At 48.9% G+C, this 15036-nt stretch overlaps 24 non-coding genes across 24 annotated transcripts; all 24 read right to left on the minus strand.

Annotated features, from left to right (window-relative positions):
* Window positions 1–210: 210 nt before the first annotated feature.
* Window positions 211–281, minus strand: TRNAG-GCC (transfer RNA glycine (anticodon GCC)). Its single transcript has one exon. It is a non-coding gene; the product is annotated as a tRNA-Gly (tRNA).
* A 646-nt stretch (window positions 282–927) lies between these two features.
* Window positions 928–998, minus strand: TRNAG-GCC (transfer RNA glycine (anticodon UCC)). The gene has a single exon. It is a non-coding gene; the product is annotated as a tRNA-Gly (tRNA).
* Window positions 999–6053: 5055 nt separating this feature from the next.
* Window positions 6054–6124, minus strand: TRNAG-GCC (transfer RNA glycine (anticodon GCC)). Its single transcript has one exon. It is a non-coding gene; the product is annotated as a tRNA-Gly (tRNA).
* A 74-nt stretch (window positions 6125–6198) lies between these two features.
* On the minus strand, window positions 6199–6269 carry TRNAG-GCC (transfer RNA glycine (anticodon GCC)). The gene has a single exon. It is a non-coding gene; the product is annotated as a tRNA-Gly (tRNA).
* A 217-nt stretch (window positions 6270–6486) lies between these two features.
* TRNAG-GCC (transfer RNA glycine (anticodon GCC)) lies at window positions 6487–6557 on the minus strand. The gene has a single exon. It is a non-coding gene; the product is annotated as a tRNA-Gly (tRNA).
* A 73-nt stretch (window positions 6558–6630) lies between these two features.
* Window positions 6631–6701, minus strand: TRNAG-GCC (transfer RNA glycine (anticodon GCC)). Its single transcript has one exon. It is a non-coding gene; the product is annotated as a tRNA-Gly (tRNA).
* Window positions 6702–6775: 74 nt separating this feature from the next.
* On the minus strand, window positions 6776–6846 carry TRNAG-UCC (transfer RNA glycine (anticodon UCC)). The gene has a single exon. It is a non-coding gene; the product is annotated as a tRNA-Gly (tRNA).
* Window positions 6847–6920: 74 nt separating this feature from the next.
* TRNAS-GCU (transfer RNA serine (anticodon GCU)) lies at window positions 6921–6991 on the minus strand. The gene has a single exon. It is a non-coding gene; the product is annotated as a tRNA-Ser (tRNA).
* Window positions 6992–7497: 506 nt separating this feature from the next.
* Window positions 7498–7568, minus strand: TRNAG-GCC (transfer RNA glycine (anticodon GCC)). Its single transcript has one exon. It is a non-coding gene; the product is annotated as a tRNA-Gly (tRNA).
* A 474-nt stretch (window positions 7569–8042) lies between these two features.
* Window positions 8043–8113, minus strand: TRNAG-GCC (transfer RNA glycine (anticodon GCC)). Its single transcript has one exon. It is a non-coding gene; the product is annotated as a tRNA-Gly (tRNA).
* Window positions 8114–8331: 218 nt separating this feature from the next.
* TRNAG-GCC (transfer RNA glycine (anticodon GCC)) lies at window positions 8332–8402 on the minus strand. Its single transcript has one exon. It is a non-coding gene; the product is annotated as a tRNA-Gly (tRNA).
* Window positions 8403–8763: 361 nt separating this feature from the next.
* TRNAG-ACC (transfer RNA glycine (anticodon ACC)) lies at window positions 8764–8834 on the minus strand. The gene has a single exon. It is a non-coding gene; the product is annotated as a tRNA-Gly (tRNA).
* Window positions 8835–8907: 73 nt separating this feature from the next.
* On the minus strand, window positions 8908–8978 carry TRNAG-GCC (transfer RNA glycine (anticodon GCC)). The gene has a single exon. It is a non-coding gene; the product is annotated as a tRNA-Gly (tRNA).
* Window positions 8979–9338: 360 nt separating this feature from the next.
* Window positions 9339–9409, minus strand: TRNAG-GCC (transfer RNA glycine (anticodon GCC)). Its single transcript has one exon. It is a non-coding gene; the product is annotated as a tRNA-Gly (tRNA).
* Window positions 9410–9483: 74 nt separating this feature from the next.
* On the minus strand, window positions 9484–9554 carry TRNAG-GCC (transfer RNA glycine (anticodon GCC)). The gene has a single exon. It is a non-coding gene; the product is annotated as a tRNA-Gly (tRNA).
* A 362-nt stretch (window positions 9555–9916) lies between these two features.
* Window positions 9917–9987, minus strand: TRNAG-ACC (transfer RNA glycine (anticodon ACC)). Its single transcript has one exon. It is a non-coding gene; the product is annotated as a tRNA-Gly (tRNA).
* A 73-nt stretch (window positions 9988–10060) lies between these two features.
* On the minus strand, window positions 10061–10131 carry TRNAG-GCC (transfer RNA glycine (anticodon GCC)). The gene has a single exon. It is a non-coding gene; the product is annotated as a tRNA-Gly (tRNA).
* A 73-nt stretch (window positions 10132–10204) lies between these two features.
* On the minus strand, window positions 10205–10275 carry TRNAG-UCC (transfer RNA glycine (anticodon UCC)). Its single transcript has one exon. It is a non-coding gene; the product is annotated as a tRNA-Gly (tRNA).
* A 506-nt stretch (window positions 10276–10781) lies between these two features.
* Window positions 10782–10852, minus strand: TRNAG-UCC (transfer RNA glycine (anticodon UCC)). Its single transcript has one exon. It is a non-coding gene; the product is annotated as a tRNA-Gly (tRNA).
* Window positions 10853–11474: 622 nt separating this feature from the next.
* On the minus strand, window positions 11475–11545 carry TRNAG-GCC (transfer RNA glycine (anticodon GCC)). Its single transcript has one exon. It is a non-coding gene; the product is annotated as a tRNA-Gly (tRNA).
* Window positions 11546–12196: 651 nt separating this feature from the next.
* TRNAG-GCC (transfer RNA glycine (anticodon GCC)) lies at window positions 12197–12267 on the minus strand. The gene has a single exon. It is a non-coding gene; the product is annotated as a tRNA-Gly (tRNA).
* Window positions 12268–13063: 796 nt separating this feature from the next.
* On the minus strand, window positions 13064–13134 carry TRNAG-GCC (transfer RNA glycine (anticodon GCC)). The gene has a single exon. It is a non-coding gene; the product is annotated as a tRNA-Gly (tRNA).
* A 361-nt stretch (window positions 13135–13495) lies between these two features.
* On the minus strand, window positions 13496–13566 carry TRNAG-GCC (transfer RNA glycine (anticodon GCC)). Its single transcript has one exon. It is a non-coding gene; the product is annotated as a tRNA-Gly (tRNA).
* Window positions 13567–14649: 1083 nt separating this feature from the next.
* TRNAG-GCC (transfer RNA glycine (anticodon GCC)) lies at window positions 14650–14720 on the minus strand. Its single transcript has one exon. It is a non-coding gene; the product is annotated as a tRNA-Gly (tRNA).
* Window positions 14721–15036: the final 316 nt, after the last annotated feature.

A 15036-nucleotide genomic window follows, 5' to 3' on the forward strand; every position in this document is an offset into this window, starting at 1 on the left:
ACGCCATTTCTTTACTCTTGCATTCATGGCATACAATATTGCGTAATAGCACGTGGTAGTTTTTCAAAAAATAACCATGAATCGAACCTGGGTCACCCGCATGGCAGGCGAGTATTCTACCACTGAACCACCGACGCCATTTGCTCACTCCTGTATTCATGGCATGCAATATTGCTCAATAGCACGCGGAAGCTTTTCTAAAAATGATGATGCGTTGGCCGGGAATCGAACCCGGGTCACCCGCGTGGCAGGCGAGTATTCTACCACTGAACCACCAACGCCATTTGCTTACTCCTCTATTCATGGCAAGCAATATTGCTCAATAGCACGCGGCAGCTTTTCTAAAATTAACGATGCGTCTGCCGGGAATCGAACCCGGGTCCTCCGTGTGGCAGGCGAGCATTTTACCACTGAACCACCGACGCCATTTGCTTCCTCCTGCATTCATGGACTGCATATATAGCGTAGCAGCACGCGTGAGCTTTTCTAAAAATAACGATGCGTCGGCCGGGAATCGAACCCGGGTCACCCGCGGGGCAGCGAGTATTTTACCACGGAGCTACTGACGCCATTTGCTGGCTCCTGCATTCATGGCGCGCAATATTGCGGAATAGCACGCAGAAACTTTTTTAAAATAAAGAATGTGTCGCCGGGAACTGAATCCGGGTTACCCGCGTGGCAGGCGAGTATTCTACCACGAAAATACTGACGCCATTTGCTTGCTCCGGCATTCATGACATGCAATATTGCGGAATAGCACGCAGGAACTTTTCTAAAATAAACGATGCGTTGGCCGGGAATCGAACCCGGGTCACCCGCGGGGCAGCGAGTATTTTACCACGGAGCTACTGACGCCATTTGCTGGCTCCTGCATTCATGGCGCGCAATATTGCGAAACAGCACTAAGGAACTTTTTAATGTAAGCGATGCGTCGGCCGGGAATCGAACCCGGGTCACCCGCGTGGCAGGCGAGTATCCTACCGCTGAACCACCGACGCCATTTTCTTTATGGTATTTATTAAAGTACTTGGGCAATGAAGACAAAACCAAGCGAACAACAGTACAATCAAATCGCGAAAGTAAGCGTTCAAGTGTTACTCATAAACACTAAATGACTAACACAGCGCGAGTTCCTCACATGGAGAGTTCTTCACATCGTGTTATACAAAGAAAAAAGGGGTGAGGTCAAACAGTTCTCTAAGACGGAGTACCAATCTGTTCTAAAGTCTAGCTCGTCGTAAATGTTTTTTAGGTGGATAGCCATTTGAATGAAGTGTGCGCTTGAAAAGGTGGTGGGTTCTGCATTGCGGTCTTGCATTCGTGTCTTCCACAAGCTGTGCATACCCATGAGGAAAAACATATCATATGGTACTTCATCAAGCGCTGCTGACAGAAGATAACGTATTGTGTGAGAATTAGTGACGAAACGCTTTTTCAGTGCTTGCTGAAGGACATCCCAAAATAGTATGGCATCTTTGCAGCTAACAAAGCAATGTTCAATCGTTTCCGGCACATCACATAGACGGCAGTTAACAGACGGAATGAAAATACCTTTTTTATTCTAACCATGTGTGTACCGCCAATGTTTCAGAGTGGAGTTTATAGAAGAATGTTTTTGAAATCGGTGGAATGTACATTTTGCGCACTCGCTTCAACACATCATGACCTGGAAGATTGGCGTACAGTGAACGGTACAATGGAGGTGGGAAGAGTGTACTCAGTAGGTCCTTATACAGCACCTTGCGCGATACTGTGTACAGGTATTCTACAGAGAAGCGATCTTTAAGAAACTGGACTGCGAGGTAAACTTCCTGCATGAATCCCCACAAGCATGGGCGTTCGGAGAAGTTGGATGAAACAATTAAATCTGGTAAGGAATCAACAAGTGTAACCTGCAAGAAGGAACGGATTACAGGATGGGAATTGTCTCGAAAAAAGAAGAATCGGGTCACTATTTCCCATAGATAAAGTTGTTTCAGTCCTAACCCACCCTCACTAACTGGCTCTAATATATTATCACGACGCATGTACTCAAAAGTCGAAGACCATATGAAAGTAGCGAAAATCCGATGAAAGCGTTGTATATAGAATGTTGCGCAATGAATAAGTTGCAATACATAGTAAAGTTTTGTCGCTAAGAAAGTATTGCAAGCTTCAGCTCTTCCAAATATCGAAAGTCGATAGGGCACAAATGTCTGGGCCTGTCGTTCAAGCTTAGGGACGCGTTCCTTCCAGTAATGCGCACTGAATCTATATGCATGCAATGGTACACCGAGGTATGTTGGAGGAGTTCTTGTCCAAATAATCCCTGCAAAGTGGCTCGGTGTGCTACCCCACAAGCCAAATCACAGTCCTAAACTTTTAGAGGCATTTAAACGAGCTCCTGATACTATGCCATACTTTTCAATAGTATATACCACATTTTCGACACTTGGTTTATCTGTGCAAAAGAATGCGACATCGTCTGCATAAACCAATACTTTAACCTCACTGCCTAATATTCTGAAGCCACGAATGCAACCCGACTGTATTATGCTTAAGCACAGTGGTTCTATATAAAGTGCAAATAAAAGAGGTGACATCGGGCATCCATGTTTTATTGAAGAGCGAATAGAAACTGGATTGGAGAGTTGACCATTAACTATGAGACGAGTTGAGCATTCATTATAGCATAATTTAACGCCTTTAAGAACAAGTTTGCCAACATAAGCTTGTTCGAGAAGAGAAAAAAGGAAGGAAAGACGAACACGATAAAAAGCTTTTGCAAGGTCTACCTGTAGCATTGCAAGATGTTTTTGAGAACCTGGACAGTATTGAAGCACTGTTCGAGTGACATGTATATTGGTTTGTATGGATCGACCTCTAATCCCACATGTCTGATGAGACCCAATGAGGATCGACATAGCAAATTGCAACCTATTTGCTAATACTTTTGCGAAAATTTTGTAGTCCACATTTGACAGCGATATTGGTCTGTAGCCCTCGACGAAGCGAAGTTTTTCCTTGTCAGTTGTTTTCGGTATTAACACAGTGTGACTTTTGCAAAAAGATTGTGGGAGTGTATCCATGTCATAACTCATCTGAAAAATATTCAGCAATATAGGAGCAAGCGTTTTCTTGAAAGCTTTGTAAAATTCACCTGAGATGCCATCAGGCCCCGGTGTTTTCAATAAAGGCAAGTTGTCCATTGCTTGCTCGATTTCCTGTATAGTAATGGGCCCATTAATGACTGCACAATCATTGTCCTTCAAGCAGTTCACAAGAGAAACAAAACTAGCCTTGAGGTGAGCGTCAAGATCATCAGAGGGAGAGCTAAATAAGCTGTTATAGTACGTTTCGAACGCCAAAGTAATGTCTCCGTTATCTTTTATGAGCACATCGTTAAAGTACAAGTCTGGAATAACTTTAGAAATCGCATGGCGTTGCTCATCAAGTAAAGCTTGGCGCGTCGGTTGCTCAGAATATAAAGTGCGCTGGTTCCGAGATCTAATACGTGCCCCTTGGTAGCGAGCAGCATCATATCTCTGTAGTTGGCACTTAATATTCTCAATATCTTTGATGTACTTTCCCGGAATTTCGCATGCCATCCTATAAAGAATGCAAAGATTTTTAACAAGTATCTTTTCATCACTCTTTCTATAGAAAGACTTAACAGCCCCAATTTCTAAAGCTATAGCACGAACTTCTTGTTTAAAAAGCTCCCAAGCAGCGAAGATATAAAAACCAATCAAAAAAGATTGCCTCAATGCCATCTGGACGCGATTCATGAATTCCTGATCACAGAGGAGCTTCGCATTCATTTTGCAAAGGGCCCACCGGGGACGGAATTGTTTGTGACGATTTTCACCATTTTGCGCTATGACAATACAATGGTCTGAGAATGATACAGCTTCGGTGCTGCAGGAAATTTTACGAGATAGGAGTGATGAGGACACGTAAATCCGGTCAAGGCGAGCATAAGAGCTGACTTGTACTCTTGTATATCCTGTTGCCCGATTCAAGACCCCGATGTCAATTAGTCCTGCATTATCTACAGTACCGGATAAAGGCTCAGCACTCCTGTCTCTCTTTCCAGACGAATTATAACGATCAACAGCTTCACATACGCAGTTGAAATCTCCCATAAGTACCGTGCATCTGTCGACGTCAATTAAATTACGCACTTTTTCAAATAACTCAAGTCGTTTCGGAACATCGATAAACGCATATAGATTGATAATTCTCCATGGCACTCCTTGCAACAAAAAATCACAGCACATATACCTGCCCTCTTCATCAACACTAGTGCAGAATGCTGAACAGGGTAGGCTTTTTCTCAGAAACAACCAACAGTCCGCAGATGAACCTTTAGCATGTGAGACACGCACATTAAACTGAGACAGAAAAGGCCGCAGGGCCTTCTCGGTCTCTTCCTCGCTCTCGATCTTTGTCTCTTGGATGGCGACAAAGTCGAGACTCTTCCGATTGAGAAGTCTACGGAGTTGTGCTTGTTTCTGCGAAGACCTAAGGCCGGGTACGTTCAAGGTGGCAAATATGAGTCGCTTAGACTGCGCCATGGTGACTACCTTCTAATTCGCTTATCGTCCCACTTGATCAGTCCCAAGAGTTGGCGCTGAGCCTTCCCGTGAGCCCCCAGCAGGCCTCCTAGTTTGGGATCAGCGACACATCCCCTTTGGCATGGACTTTCGGCGACGGCGTGACTCCCTAGTCAAAGACGTTGGGTCACTCCCTTTGCTTGAATCCGAGCTGGACGATGCACGACGTTTCAGTATTGCTGTATCCGTAGAGATCTGCATATCATCTTCCGACACTGCATCATGATGAAAAAGCTGCTGCGGAGCTGCAGCGCAATAGGGTGATGAACTCTCTGCGGCATCCAGCCCAGAGTCTCTATATTATACTGGTGGTTCTTCGGCATCTTTATGGGTCAGCGCAACAGCACTCCCCATAGGAACTCTTACTTGTGCTAGGGGTTGTGCGGAGTCGTTTTGGGTATGCTGCGTGCATGATTCACTTGGCTCTTTGCACGCAGAAGTTTCAACTGTGTCAACAGCGAGTGACTTTCTTTCCTCTTCTGGATTCCTTGTGGTAGAGCCTGCAGCATATGACATTGACGGAGTGTCTCCCGTTGCGTCCAAAACCTCCGTGGCATCCATAATATGCCCTTGCAGGTTATCATCTGGATGTTTTGTGTGCTGTCGCAGCTTGTTGGCGTATGTCATAACCCAATCTTCGGCCGAATGACCGAAGCGTCGACAGTTGTCACAGCGAGGGGTCCTGCAGTTTCGACGGATGTGTCCAACCTTACTGCACCGAAGGCAAAGTAGTGGGCGGCCAGGTATCAGACCGAGGCTTTGCACTCCGCAGACAACAAGATTATGAAGAATATCCGCAATGCGAACTCCATCAGCAAGAGACAAAACAACATCCCCATTTAGCGTCCGCATTTGTTCCATGTCCGTTACTTTCCAGCTTTCTTGTGATATTGTCTTGACCTTCCCAAAAGCTTGCAGTGCCTCGCACACATAGGCGTCCTCCAAGCGCTCAAGAAGCCACATAAGCTTCAACTTCACTTCCGTGGGCTCCGGGTCTATAATGAGGCATCGACGACTTTTGACGAAAAATTAGCCTCTTGTGGCCAACTTTGTTTTCGTCAGCGTTGACTTGCATGTGACCATCTAAACATGAGACATTTGAAATTGACCTATGGAGCTTATTTCCTTCAAGTCAATGATGTCCCGAAGAGCATCTCTGAAATATTGAACCCGGTAGCGGCGACCAGCTAAATCTGCATGTAGAAAAACAGAGTCCACAACAAGCTTACCGGTGGGAAGGCGAGGAAGTACAACACGGTAGTCAATGCCTCTGGCTGAAGCCTGAGCAGCACCTCGGCCCTTGGCCGATAAATCCTTCGAAGCGGAGAACATGAAAAACGCGTCCGTTCAGAACGTCGTCTTCGTCTTTCTCCATCACCGACGCCATTTGCTTGCTTCTGCATTCATGGCATGCATATATGGCGTAACAGCACGCGTGAGCTTTTCTAAAAATAACGATGCGTCAGCCGGGAATTGAACCCGTGTCACCCGCGTGGCGGGCGAGTATTCTACCACTGAACCACCGACGCCATTTGCTTGCTCCTGCATTCATGGCATGCATTAATAGCGTAATACCACGCGTGAGTTTTTTAAAAGATATCGATGCGTCGGCCGGGAATCAAACCCGGGTCACCCGCGTGGCAGGCGAGTGTTCTACCTCTGAACCACCAATGCCATTAGCTTACTCCTGCATTCATGACATGCAATATTGCGGAATAGCACGCAGGATTTTTTCTAAAATAAACGATGCGTTGGCCGGGATTCGAACCCGGGTCCACTGTGTGGCAGCCGAGCATTCTATCACTGAACCACCGACGCCATTTGTTTACTCCGGCATTCATGACAAGATATATTGCGTACCAGCACGTGTGAGCTTTCATAAAAATAGCGATGCGTCGGCCGGGAATCGAACCCGGGTCACCCGCATGGCAGGCGAGTATTCTTCCACTGAACCACCAACGCCGTTTGCATTCTCCTGCATTCATGGTGTGCAATATAGCGGAATAGCACGCAGGAACTTTTCTAAAATAAACGATGCGTCGGCCGTGAATCGAACCCGGGTCACCCGCGTGGCAGGCGAGTATTCTACCACTGAACCACCGACGCAATTTGCTTACTCCAGCATTCATGGCATGCATATAGAGCGTAACAGCACGCGTGAGCTTTTCTAAAAATAACAATGCGTCGGCTGGGAATCGAACCCGGGTCACCCGCGTGGAAGGCGAGTGTTCTACCACTGAACCACCAACGCCATCTGCTTGCTCCTGCGTTCATGGCATTCATATATAGCGTACCAGCATGCGTGAGCTTTTCTGAAAATAAGAGTGCGTCGGCCGGGAATCGAACCCGGGTGCCCCGCGCAGCAGGTGAGTATTCTACCACTGAACCACCAACGCGATTTGCTTACTCCTGCATTCATGACATGCAATATTGCGGTACAGCACGCAGGAACTTTTCTAAAATAAACGATGCTTCGGCCGGGAATCGAAAACGGGTCACCCGCGTGGCAGGCGATTACTCTACCACTAAACCACCGACGCCATTTCCTTACTCCTGGATTCTTGACACGCAATTTTGCGGAATAGCACGCAGGAACTTTTCTAAAGTAAACGATGCGTATGCCGGGAATCGAACCCGGGTCACCCGTGTGGCAGGCGAGGATTCTACCACTGAACCACCGCCGCCATTTGCTTGCTCCTGCATTCATGACATGCAATATTGCGGAATAGCACGCAGGAACTTTTCTAATATAAACAATGCGTCGGCCGGGAATCAAACCCGGGTCAGCCGTGTGGCAGGCGAGTATTCTACCACTGAAGCACCGACGCCATTTGCTTGCTCCTGCATTAATGGCATGCATAGAAACCGTAACAGCGCGCGTGAGCTTTTCTAAAAGTAACGATACGTCGGCCGGAAATCGAATCCGGGTCACCCGTGTGGCAGGCGAGTATTCTACCACTGAACCACCGACGCCATTTGCTGACTCCTGCATTAATGGCGCGCAATATTGCGAAATAGCACGCAGGAACTGTTTAAAATAAACGATGCGTCGGCCGGAAATCGAACCCGGGTCACCCACGTGGCAGACGAGTATTCTACCACAGAACCACCGACGCCATTTGCTTGTTCTCTGCATTCATAATTGATTGATTTGTGGGGTTTAACGTCCCAAAACCACGATATGATTATGAGAGACGCCGTAGTGGAGGGCTCCGGAAATTTTGACCACCTGGGGTTCTTTAACGTGCACCCAAATCTGAGCACACGGGCCTACAACACTTCCGCCTCCATCGGAAATGCAGACGCCGCAGCGTGGATTCGAACCCGCGCCCTGCGGGTCAGCAGCCGAGTACCTTAGCCACAAGACCACCGCGGCGGAACGTTCTCTGCATTCATAGCAAGCATATATAGCGTAACACCACGCGTCAGCTTTTCTAAAGATAACGATGCGTCGGCCGGGAATCGAATCCGGGTCTCCCGCGTGGCAGGCGAGTATTCTACCACTGAACCACCGACGCCATTTGCTTACTGCGGCATTCATGACATGCAATATGGCGTAACAGCACGTGTGATCTTTTCTAAAAATAAGAATGCGTCGGCCGGGAATCGAACCCGGGTCAACCGCGTGGCAGGCGAGTATTCTACCACTGAAACACTGACGCCATTTGCTTATTCCTGCATTCATGGCATGCATAAATAGCGTATTACCACGCGTGAGCTTTTTTAAAGATAACAATGCGTCGGCCGGGAATCGAACCCGGGTGACCCGCGTGGCAGGCGAGTATTCCACCACTGAACCACCGACGCCATTTGCTTGCTCCTGCATTCATGGCATGCGTATATAGGGTAACAGCACGCGTGAGCTTTTCTAAAAATAACGATGTGTCGGCCCGGACTCGAGCCCAGGTCAGCGGCGTGGCAGGCGAGTATGCTACCACTGAACCACCGACGCCGTTTGCTGGCTCCTGCATTCATGACATGCAATATTGCGGAAAGGCACGCAAGAACGTTTTTAAAAAAACGATGTGTCGGCCGGGAGTCGAACCCGGGTCAGCCACGTGGCAGGCCAGTACTCTACTAATGAACCACCAACGCCATTTGCTTACTCCGGCATTCATGACATGCAATATGGCGTACCAGCACGTGTGAGCTTTTCTAAAAATAACAATGCGTCAGCCGGGAATCGAACCCGGGTGACCCGCGTGGTAGGCGAGTATTCTACCACTGAACCACCGACGCCGTTATCTGGCTCCTGCATTCATGGCGTGCAATACGGCGGAATTGCAGGCAGGAACTTTTCTAAAATAAACGATGCGTTGGCCGGGAATCTAACCCGGGTCACCCGCGTGGCAGGCGAGTATTCTACCACTGAACCACCAACGCCATTGGCTTACTCCTGCATTCATGGAATACAATATTGCGTAACAGCACGCGTGAGATTTTCTAAAAATAGCGATGCGTCGGCCGGGAATCGAACCGGGGTCACCCGCGTGGCAGGCGAATATTATACCACTGAACCACCAACGCCATGTGCTTACTCCTGCATTCATGACATGCAATATTGCGGAATAGCACGCAGGAACTGTTTCAAATAAACGATGCGTCGGCCGGGAATCGAACCCGGGTCAGCCGCGCGGCCGACGAGTATTCTACCACGGAACCACCGACGCCATTTGCTTACTCCTGCATTCATGGCATGCAATATTGCGTAACAGCACGCATGAGCTTTTCTTAAAATAAGGATGCGTCAGCCGGGAATCGAACCCGTGTCACCCGCGTGGCAGGCGAGTATTCTACCACTGAACCACCGACGCCATTTCCTTGTTCCTGCATTCATGGCATGCATAAATAGCGTAATACCACGCGTGAGCTTTTTTAAAGATAACAATGCGTCGGCCGGGAATCGAACCCGGGTGACCCGCGTGGCAGGCGAGTATTCCACCGCTGAACCACCGACACCATTTGCTTGCTCCTGCATTCATGGCATGCGTATATAGCGTAACAGCACGCGTGAGCTTTTCTAAAAACAACGATGTGTCGGCCCGGACTCGAGCCCAGGTCAACGGCGTGGCAGGCGAGTATGCTACCACTGAACCACCGACGCCGTTTGCTGGCTCCTGCATTCATGACATGCAATATTGCGGAAAGGCACGCAAGAACGTTTTTAAAATAAACGATGTGTCGGCCGGGAGTCGAACCCGGGTCAGCCACGTGGCAGGCGAGTATTCTACCACTGAACCACCAACGCCATTTGCTTACTCCGGCATTCATGACATGCAATATGGCGTACCAGCACGTGTGAACTTTTCTAAAAATAACAATGCGTCAGCCGGGAATCGAACCCAGGTGACCCGCTTGGTAGGCGAGTATTCTACCACTGAACCACCGACGCCGTTTGCTGGCTCCTGCATTCATGGCGTGCAATACGGCGGAATTGCAGGCAGGAACTTTTCCAAAATAAACGATGCGTCGGCCGGGAATCTAACCCGGGTCACCCGCGTGGCAGGCGAGTATTCTACCACTGAACCACCGACGCTGTTTTCTTACTCCTGCATTCATGGAATACAATATTGCGAAACAGCACGCGTGAGATTTTCTAAAAATAGCGATGCGTCGGCCGGGAATCGAACCCGGGTCACCCGCATGGAAGGCGAGTATTCTTCAACTGAACCACCGACGCCGTTTGCTTTCTCCTGCATTCATGGTGTGGAATATTGTGGAATAGCACACAGGAACTTTTCTAAAATAAACATTGTGTCGGCCAGGAATTTAATCCGGGTCAGCCGCGCGGCAGGCGAGTATTCTACCATTGAACCACCAACGCCATTTCCTTGCTCCTGCATTCACGACATGCAATATTGCGGAATAGCATGCAGGAACTTTTCTAAAGTAAACGATGCATCGGCCGTGATTCAAACCCGGGTCACCCGCGTGGCAGGCGAGTATTCTACCACTGAAACACCGACACCATTTGCTTACTCCTGCATTCATGGCATGCAATATTGCGTACCAGCATGCGTGAGCTTTTCGAAAAATAACGATGCGTCGGCTGGGAATTGAACCCGGGTCACCCGCGTGGCAGGCGAGTTAATATACCACTGAACCACCGACACCATTTGCTTACTCCTGCATTCATGGCATGCAATGTTGCGTAACACGACGCGTGAGCTTTTTTAAAAATAGCGATGCGTCGGCCGGGAATCGAACCCGGGTCACCCGCATGGAAGGCGAGTATTCTTCCACTGAACCACCAACGCCATTAGCTTACTCCTGCATTCATGACATGCAATATTGCAGAACAGCATGCAGGAACTTTTCTAAAATTAACAATGCGTCGCCCGGGAATCGAACACGGGTCACCAGCGTGGCAAGCGAGTATTATACCATGAAACCACCGACGCTGTTTGCTTACACCTGCATTCATGACATGCTATATAGCGTAACAGCACGCGTGAATTTTTCTAAAAATACCAATGCGTCGGCTGGGAATCGAACCTGGGTCGACCGTTTGGCAGGCGAGTATTCTACAACTGAAACACCGACGCCATTTGCTTGCATTTATGGCATGCAATATTGCGTAACAACACGCATGAACTTTTCTAACAATAACGATGCGTCATCCGGGAATCGAACCCGGGTGACACGCGAGGCTGGCGAGTATTCGACCACGCAACCACTGACGCCGTTTGCTTGCTCCAGCATTCATGGCATGCATATATAGCGTAACAGCACGCGTGAGCTTTTCTAAAAACAACAATGCGTCACCCGCGTGGCAGGCGAGTATTGTACCACTGAACCACCGCTGCCACTTGCGTGTCCCTGCATTCATGGCATGCATATATAGCGTAACATCACGCGTGAGTTTTCTAAATATAACAATGCGTCGGCCGGAAATCGAACCCGGGTCACCCGCGCGGCAGGCGAGTATTCTACCACTGAACCACCAACGCCATCTGCTTGCTCCTGCATTCATGGCATGCATATATAGCGTAACAGCATGCATGAGCTTTTCTAAAAATAACAATGCGTCGGCATGGTATCAAACCCGGGTCACCCTCGTGGCAGGCGAATATTCTACCACTGAACCGCCGACGCCATTCGCTTACTCCTACATTCTTGACATGCAATATTGTGGAAAAGCACGCGGGAACTTTATTAAAATAAACGATGCGTCGGCCGGGAATCGAACCAGGGTCACCGGTGTGGCAGGCGAGCATTCTACCACTGAACCACCGACGCCATTTATTTACTGTGACATTCATGACATGCAATATTGCGTAACAGCACGTGTGAGCTTTTCTAAAAGTAGCAATGCTTCGGCAGGGATTAGAACCCGGGTCACCCGCCTGGTAGGCGAATATTCTACTACTGAACTACCGACGCCATTTGCTTGCTCCTGCATGCATGGCATGTATATATAGCGTAAAAGCACGCGTGAGCTTTTCTAAAAATAACGATGCTTCGGCCAGGAATCGAATTCGGGTCACCCGCGTGGCAGGCGAGTATTCTACCACTGAACCACCGACGCCAATTGCTTACTGCTGCATTCATGGCATGCAATATTGCGAATCAGCACGCGTGAGCTTTTGTAAAAATAACGATGCGTCAGCCGGGAATTGAACCCGGGTCACCCGTGTGGCAGGCGAGTATTGTACCACTGAACCACCGACGCCATTTGCTTTCTCCGGCTTTCATGGCATGCATATATAGCGTAAGAACACGCGTGAGCTTTTTAAAGATAACGATGCGTCGGCCGTGAATTGAACCCGGGTCACCCGTGTGGCAGGCAAGTATTCTACCACTGAACCACCGATGCCATTTGTATTCTCCGGCATTCAAGACATACAATATTGCGTAACAGCACGTGTGAGCGTTTCTTAAAAAAACGATGCTTCAGCCAGGAATGGAACACGGGTCACCCGCGTGGCAGTCGAGTATTCTACCACAGAACCACCGACGCCATTTGCTTGCTCCGGCATTCATGGCAAGCATATATAGCGTAACAGCACGCGTGAGCTTTTATAAAAATAGCGATGCGTCGGCCCGGAATCGAGCCCAGGTCAACCGCGTGGCAGGCGAGTATTCTACCACTAAACAACCGACACCATTTGCTTATTCCTGCATTATTGACATGCGATATTGCGGAAAGGCACGCAAGAAAATTAAAAAAAAAACACGATGTTTCGGCAGGGAATCGAACCCGGGTCGGCCGCGTGGCAGGCGAGTTTTTTACCACTGAACCACCGACGCCAATTGCTTACTCCTGCATTCATGGCAGGCAATGATGCGTAACAGCACGCGTGAGCGTTTCTAAAAATAACGATGCGTCGGCCGAGAGTCGAACTTTGGTCACCCGCGTGGCAGGCGAGTATTGTCCCACTGAAGCACCGACGCAATTTGCTTGCTCCTGCATTCATGGCATGCATATATAGCGTAACAGCACGCGTGAGCTTTCCTGAAAATAACGATGCGTCAACCGGGAATCGAACCCGGGTAACCCGCGTGGCAGGCGAGAACTTTACCACTGAACCACCGACGCCATTTGCTTACTCCTGCATGTGTGGCATGCAATATTGCGTAACAACACGCGTGAGCTTTTCTAACAATAACGATGCGTCGGCCGAGAATCGTACCTGTGTCACCCGCGTGGCAGGCGAGTATTCTACCACTGAAGCACCGACGCAATGTGCTTGCTCCTGCATTCATGGCATGCATATATAGCGTAACAGCACGCGTTAGCTTTTTGAAAAATAACGATGCGTCAGCCGGGAATCGAACCCGCGTCACCCGCGTGGCAGGCGAGTATCGTACCACCGAACCACCACTGCCATTTGCGTGCTCCTGCATTCATGGCATGCATATATAGCGTAACATCACGCGTGAGTTTTTAAATATAACAATGCGTCGGCCGGGAATCGAACCCGGGTCACCCGCGCGGCAGGCGAGTATTATACCACTGAACCACCAACGCCATCTCCTTGCTCCTGCATTCATGGCAAGCATATATAGCGTAACAGCATGCATGAGCTTTTCTAAAAATAACAATGCGTCGGCCGGGAATCAAACCCGGGTCAACCGCGCAGCAGGTGAGTATTCTATCACTGAACCACCAACGCCATATTCTTACTCCTGCATTCATGACATGCAATATTGCGGAATAGCACGCCTGAGCTTTTACAAAAATAACGATGCGTCGGCCGGGAATCGAACCCGGGTCGCCCGCGTGGCAGACGAGTAATCTACCACTGAACCACCAACTCCATGTGCTTACTCCTGCATTCTTGACATGAAATATTGTGGAATTGCACGCAGGAACTTTTTTAAAATAAACGACGCGTCGGTCGGGAATCGAACCAGGGTCACCAGTGTGGCAGGCGAGCATTCTACCACTGAACCACCGACGCCATTTCTTTACTGTGGCATTCATGACATGCAATATTGCGTAACAGCACGTGTGAGCTTTTCTAAAAGTAGCAATGCTTCGGCAGGGAATAGAACCCGGGTCACCCGCGTGGCAGGCGAGTATTCTACTACTGAACTACCGACGTCATTCGCTTGCTGCTGCATTCATGGCATGTATATATAGCGTAAAAGCGCGCGTGAGCTTTTCTAAAAATAACGATGCTTCGGCCAGGAATCGAATTCGGGTTACCCGCGTGGCAGGCGAGTATTCTTCCACGGAACTACTGACGCCATTTGCTTGTTCCTGCACTTATGACATGCAATATTGCCGAATAGTACGCAGGAACTTTTCTAAAATGAACGAGTTTTCAGCCGGGAATCGAACCCGGATCACCCGCGTGGCAGGCGTGTATTCTACAACTGAACCACCGACGCCATTTGCTTGCTCCGACATTCATGGCATGCAATATTGCGTAACAGCACGCGTGAGCTTTGCTAAAAGTAACAATGCTTCGGCAGCGATTTAAACACAGGTAACCCGCGTGGCAGGCGAGTATGCTACCACTGAACCACCGACGCCATTTGCTTACTCCTGCATTCATGGCATGCAATATTGCGAATCAGCATGCGTGAGCTTTTCTAAAAATAACGATGCGTCAGCCGGGAATCAAACCCGGGTCACCCGTGTGGCAGGCGAGTATTCCACCACTGAACCACCGACGCCATTTGCTTACTCCTGCATTCATGGCATGCAATATTGCGTAACAGCAAGCGTGAACTTTTCTCAAAATAACGATGCTTCAGCCAGGAATCGAACACGTGTCACCCGCGTGGCAGTCGAGTATTTCACCACTGAACCACCGACGCCATTTGCTTACTCCGGCATTCATGGCATGCAATATAGTGTAACAGCACGCGTGAGCTTTTATAAAAATAGCGACGCGTCGGCCCGGAATCGAGCCCAGGTCAACCGCGTGGCAGGCGAGTAGTCTACCACTGAACAACCGACACCATTTGCTTACTCCTGCATTATCGACAT

The sequence above is a fragment of the Rhipicephalus microplus genome, chromosome 2, assembly GCF_043290135.1.
Source record: "Rhipicephalus microplus isolate Deutch F79 chromosome 2, USDA_Rmic, whole genome shotgun sequence".
Taxonomy (NCBI): Eukaryota; Metazoa; Arthropoda; class Arachnida; order Ixodida; family Ixodidae; genus Rhipicephalus; species Rhipicephalus microplus.